We start from the raw sequence: 6,996 nt of genomic DNA on the forward strand, positions 1-6,996 counted from the left end.
TACATAATTGTACATTTCTTCCTACAAAAAGGACTTTAATGATCGAATTGCTACTTACCAATAGCATTGATTGAGTGTCTGTGATGCGTAGGGCATCATAACAGTTGGGATAGTAATTAGAGGTAAAATGAATAAGTAGAATTAAAACTCCTCAAGGATTTGATATGCACCACTGTTTAAAAATACCAGAAAAGTTAAAAATAAGCATTTTTATGAGCGCCTCGTAATCTTTTTTTATGGCCTACGTAAGGCACTTGCTATGTGCTAAGCATTATTCTAAGCACCAAGGTAGATACAAGGTAATCGGGTCGGACACAGCCCCGTTCCCACTTGGGGCTCACCGTTTAAGTGGGAGGGAGAACAGGTTTTGAATCCCCATTTCCATTTGAGAAATGTTAAGTGATTTACCCAAGGTTAAACGGCAGGCAACTGGCAGAGCTGGGTGAAGAACCCCGGTCCTCTGGCCCACGATTTTTCCACCGAGTTGTCTAAAGGTCTGACGTAATTGGCTTGAAGTGCCTGCATGAGCTCTCCTGTTTTCAATTCTGAGATTACCCAGGACTGATTTCCCCCAAGAATTTAAGGCACCAGATGTCCCTGTACACAGTATAAGGATAAGCCCTGAATTGAGGATTGAGGCACCATTTGCAGAGAAGTTTCAGGAAGCCTCGCATGTTCCTTCTGCCTTTGCTCGCCAAACTCCAACTTTTTAAAAAAGTATTTGTTCAGCGCTTACTACATACCAGGCATTGTACTAAGCCCTAGGGTAGATAAAAGCCTGGACACGGTACATGTCCCATATAGGATCCACCGTCTTAACTGAGCCACAGAGAAGTTAAGCGACTTGTCTGAGGTCACAGAGCAGACAACTTAGTCACGTTTTGCTGTGGTCCCTAATTACCCAAACAAGAAGGCTCTCAAGGAGATAGATGGAGTTTGGCCAAAGAGCAACTTCTTGCTCCTGCATTCCCAACTCCCAAGCAAACACTCCAGTCAATCACTCAGCGTCATTTATTGAACGCTTACTGGGTTCAGAGCACTTCGATAACCATTTGGGAGAGACCAGTTCAATAGAGTTGGTAGACGTGGTCCCTGCCCACAAAACGTGAGATCCTTGTGAGCTGGGGAAGTCTTGTGCTTCTATCGAATTTGCCCGGCGTTTATTATAGTACACTGCCCTCAGTAGGCGCTCAGTACACACCATTCTCTAGACTATAAGCTCGTCCTCCCGGCCGTGAGCTCATTATGGGCAGGAGATATGTCTACCGACTCTGTTATTTTGTACTCTCCCAGGCACATAGTACCATGCTCTGCACACAGTAAAAGCTCAAAAAAGTACGGCTGATTAATTGATTACTGCTACTACAGTTAGTGCAGGAAATACGTGTACCAACTGTTATTTTGTACTCTCCCAGGCACGTAGTACTGTGCTCTGCACACGGTAAAAGCTCAAAAAAAATACGATTGGTTGATTGATTACTACTACTACAGTTAATGAACAGAAGAGCTGGGTGACCACCCATAGCCCAACTACCCCCTTTCTTCTCGAACGTCATCAGGCTCTTTGATGCGGGATGGGAACAGCAAGGGGGTCATCGATGTGAGCGTTCCCTCCTGCAGCCCCTAACAGATACTGGTCCTGATGGCCTCAGTGATCCTGGAACGGGAGGCATTTTTCTGCTGCAGAGGACCCACTTTTTCATACTTCCCGTTTCCCCCACCTCCCTCTCAGACGGAAGTCTCAGCCGTACATTCAGAGTCTCAGCGTTTTGTTCTTTCTCTTCTTCCCCGGGGGTTCGGCCCACCTCTCCGAGGCCCCAGACACCAAATCAGTAGATTTTGAATCTTAAGAAAGAGAGACATTCAATGCAATCCTCAAGACTGTAAGCTCCTTGTGGGCATGGAATGTGTCTGTTAGTATTGTCAATATTCTAGTCTCCCGAGTGTGGAATGTGTCTGTTAGTATTGTCAATATTCTAGTCTCCCGAGTGCTTAGTAGAGTGCTCTGCACACGGTAAGCGCTCAATAACTACGATTGATTGATTGATCCTAGAGCCTCTCTAGGGTGAAACTTTTCCTCCCTGCCTTCAAAAAGTAGTTTTGTGCTCTGCTAAAGGTGCTACCTGTGTACACTTTCCCAGCACTTAGGCCAGTGCGCTGCACACAGTAAGACAATAAATATGATTACTACAGAAACAGAAATGATGCCGCAGTAATCCTTGTGAATGAAATCAATCATGAGTGGTATTTATTGAGCGCTTACTTTGTGCAGAGCACTGTACCAAACAACTGGACGAGTATAGTTCCATTGAGTTGGTAGATATGACCCCTACCATGAGGAGCTTACGGTCTGAGGGTATGTTACAGTCTGGAGGGGAAAAAATATTACCAATGATGTTCTCAAAAGTCAGCTACATCTTTGGTGCTTTTGAGAGTGAATCTCTTAGCCTAGGTCATGGTGTAAGTGAGATTTTGATATCATCAGAAAGGTCAACCGTGACCTTCCATGTGGAATAAAAATGGCATCCTCAGATCACCCACCCTGAAATAAACCAGTTGGGCTGGGTTTATCAGGCCACCCACATGTTTCCCTAAAGATGATCCCAAAAGCTCTGTCCCAGTTCTCTTCAGCAAATTGCTGTCTGGATGTTTATGTTGGTTTATGCCTGATGCTTTATAGGAGTGGGTGGATTTGAAGCCTGCTGACTCAACCAAAGTCAATAAGTAGTAAAATACCCTGATGAGTTTCCTCATTCACCGAAGAAGTCCATTACCTGATTCCTGCAGAAGCAGAGAGATTTGTGTAAAAGGAGCTACATCAAATCCTAAATTAGGTCGTCTCCATGAACAACTGCAAGAGATAATCTCCATTAATAAGTGCGTGTTCACAGGCATCTGGGTGACTTATTCCCGAACTAGATTCCAGTCCGGGCGCTCAGAGAAATAGGGCTGAGAAATAGGGCCGAGAAAGGTAAGGACGATGGCCGACAGAGGCCCCTGGCCTTGTAGCGACCAAGGTCAAGGGTTTGGCTTGAGGCTGAATCCAGCAGCAGCAGCAGCAGTTCACATTTGGCTTTTTCTGGAGGAGACTCGAGGACTTCCTCTACGGAGAGGAAGTCGCAGCAAACACCCCATATTCCAAATCGGCAGCTGCCGGGGCTTCCTCTCTGGCTGCCTTGCTCCTCTCCCCGTCACCACCTCCACCGCCCTGACAAAGCTAATAATAATTGCAGTATTTGTTAAATGCTTACTGGGTATCAGGCACTGTACCAAGCGCTGAGGGGGATACAGGCAAATTGGGTTGGACAGTCCCTGTCCCACACGGGGCTCACAGTCTTAATCCCCATTTTACACACGAGGGCACTGAGGCTCAGAGAAATAAAGTCACTTGCCCAAGGTCACAGAGCAGACAAGTGGCAGAGCTGTGATTAGAGCCCAGGTCATTCTGAGTCCCGGGCCCGTGCTCCGTCCGCTAGGCAATGCCCGCTGTCATCGAAGCAAGGATTCCCCCCAGCCTTCTGGGGCCCTGCCAGCACAGTGGGCATTGCAATGGCCAGGCCGTGGCAAAAGTGGCAAGTGAGGATGGCTTCAAAACATTTTTTCAGTCTTCAGGACGAATTGGTGCTCGGGAGGTTGATCTCGGTCTTCTAGGTGCAACCTCTCCACTTTCAAATAATAACGATCCCCTTTCCTGTGACCCATGTGTTGGACTCCAGAGGATCTTTTTCCTCTGGGGATCGAAATTGCTGCATAACTACAACAGTGATCAAAATCAGACAACCTGCATTTAGGGCTTCATAGTTTAGAGACTGTGTAGGCATTTGGGACTGTGGATGAACCAGACCCCCGACCCCGAAACAAGAAAATGATCGAAATTAGAATTTAATGAGTAACACAGACAGGAAAAGATGACACCAGGAAATGCTGAAGTTTCTAAGGTAATAATTACATCCACTGAGGTTCAAGGCTGTCAGGGCCAAGCTGAAAATGTCATTAACAGACATTTAAGTCCAGTACCAGGTGGAGGGGAAAGGCTGGAAAATCAGGTTTAGTTTGAATCCAACCTTCAAATTAAGATAACCAAATTAATGTGCTCTAGCTTCCCTATCCATCCCAGATATAGCTGAGAGAGAAATAAACTGTCACATGACTGTCTCTTCTGGCTGAATCTCAGGGAGAGGAGGAAGGATTACACATCAGAACCAACAGCCAACTCCAAGAATCAATCAAAGGTATTTACTGAGCACTTGTGTGAGAGCACTGCACTAGCATTTGGGAGAGTACAATACAGCTGAGTTAGTAGACACACTCCCTGCCCACAGGGAGCTCACACTCTAGTGAGAGCATCACTGAAGCTTTTGTTGCCACTTGCTACCGGAGGCTTTGTCTCACTGTTGGCCATTTTAGTTTTTCTACCAAGGTTTCCCTGGGTTTAGTCATTGAATTCATTCATTCATTCAATCGTATTTATTGAGCGCTTACAGTGTGCAGAGCACTGTCTTAAGTGCTCGGGAAGTACAAGTCGGCAACATATAGAGACGGTCCCTACCCAACAGTGGGCTCACAGTCTAGAAGGGGGAGTGGGCCCGTTGAATTGAATCAGAGAGGAACTTTTTGTGTTTCCATTCAACCCCCTTTCCATATTTCTTCATTTTATTATTAAACATTTATTAAATACCAGGCCTTATTTAGAATTCTGGGTTAGGCACAAGATAAATCAATAGTAATAATAACAACGATGGTATTTGCTAAACGCTTACTATGTGCCAGGCACTGTACTAAGCGCTGGGGGGCGGGGGAACGGACGGACTGAGGGAGGCCCAAATAAATGAGGTCCCTGTCCTACGTGGGACTCACAATCTTAATCCCCATTTTACAGATGAAGTAACTAAAGCCCAGAGACATGAAGTGACTTGCCCAAGGTCACACAGCAGACCAGTGTCAGAGGCAGCATTAGAGCGTGGCCTAGTGGAAAAAGCCCGGGCTTGAGAGTCAGAGGAAGTGGGTTCTAATTCCGCCTCCACCACTCGTCCGCTGTGTGACCTTGATCAAGCTGCTTCGCTTCTCTGTGCCTCAGTTGCCTCAACTGTAAAATGAGGATGAAGACAGTGAGCGTCACATGGGACAACCTGGTGACCTCTTATCTCCTCCAGCGCTTGGAACAGTGCTTGGTACATAGAAGGCACGTAACACGTGGCTCAGTGGAAAGAGCCCGGGCTTTGGATTCGGAGGTCATGGGTTCAAATCCCAGCTCTGCCAATTGTCAGCTGTGTGACTTTGGGCAAGTCATTTCACTTCTCTGTGCCTCGGTTCCCTCATCTGTAAAATGGGGATAAAGACTGTGAGCCCCCCCCCCCCCCCCATCCCCCACCGTGGGACAACCTGATCACCTTGTAACCCCACAGTGCTTAGAACAGTGCTTGGCACATAGTAAGTGCTTAATAAATGCCATATTATTATTCTCTGTGCCTCAGTCACCTCACTTGTAAAATGGGGATGAAGACTGTGAGCCCCCATGGGACAACCTGATCACCTTGTAACCTCCCCAGGGCTTAGAACAATGCTTGGCACATAGTAAGCGCTTAATAAATGCCATTAGTATTATTCTCTGTGCCTCAGTCACCTCATCTGTATATATGTATATATGTTTGTACACATTTATTACTCTATTTATTTTACTTGTACATATCTATCTTATTTTATTTTGTTAGTATGTTTGGTTTTGTTCTCTGTCTCCCCCTTTTAGACTGTGAGCCCACTGTTGGGTAGGGACTGTCTCTATATGTTGCCAATTTGTACTTCCCAAGCGCTTAGTACAGTGCTCTGCACATAGTAAGCACTCAATAAATACGATTGATGATGATGATGATGATGATGTTCTGTAAAATGGGGATGAAGACTGTGAGCCCCCATGGGACAACCTGATCACCTTGTAACCTCCCCAGCGCTTAGAACAGGGCTCTGTGCAGAGTAAGCGCTTAATAAATGCCACTATAATAATAATTATTATTTTCTGTGCTTCAGTTGCCTCATCTGTAAAATGGGGATGAAGACTGTGAGCCCCCCGTGGGCCAACCTGATCACCTTGTAAATTCTCCTGCGCCTAGAACAGTGCTTTGCACATAATAAGCACTTAATAAATGCTATTATTATTATTATTACCATGATTATTATTAACCCATGACCTTCTGACTCCCAGGCCCATGCTCTATCCACTAGACCATCATGTTATAGCTGAGGCCCAGAGGAGTTCGGTGATGGGCCCGTGGGGGCCCAGCAGGCAAGGCGTGGCTCAGCGGAAAGAGCCCGGGCTTTGGAGTCAGAGGTCACGGGTTCAAATCCCGGCTCCGCCACTTGTCAGCTGTGGGACTTTGGTCAAGTCACTTAACTTCTCTGGGCCTCAGGGACCTCATCTGTAAAATGGGGATTAAGACTGTGCGCCCCATGTGGGACAACCTGATCACCTTGTAACTTTCCCAGCGCTTAGAACAGTGCTTTGCACATAGTACGCGCTTGATAAATGCCATTATTATTATTAAGTGGCAGAAGTCAGGGTTGGACTATCTGTCTCTGCCTGTCTCCCCCTTTTAGACTGTGAGCCCACTGTTGGGTAGGGACTGTCTCTGTATGTTGCCATCTTGTACTTCCCAAGCGCTTAGTACAGTGCTCTGCACACAGTAAGCGCTAAATGAATACGACTGATTGATTGATTGATTGATTGTCTCTGGCTCTGTCTCTCACTCGAGGAGCAGCGTGGCTCAGTGGAAAGAGCCTGGGCTTGGGAGTCAGAGGTCACGGGTTCAAATCCCAGCTCCGCCACTTGTCAGCTGTGGGACTTTGGGCACGTCACTTCGCTTCTCCGGGCCTCAGTGACCTCATCTGTCAAATGGGGACTAAGACTGCGAGCTCCACGTGGGGTGACCTGATCACTTTATATCCTCCCCCCCCGGCGCTTAGAACGGCGCTTCGCACATAGTAGCCAACTTGTACTTCCCA

The sequence above is a fragment of the Tachyglossus aculeatus genome, chromosome X3 (assembly GCF_015852505.1).
Source record: "Tachyglossus aculeatus isolate mTacAcu1 chromosome X3, mTacAcu1.pri, whole genome shotgun sequence".
Classification (NCBI taxonomy): domain Eukaryota; kingdom Metazoa; phylum Chordata; class Mammalia; order Monotremata; family Tachyglossidae; genus Tachyglossus; species Tachyglossus aculeatus.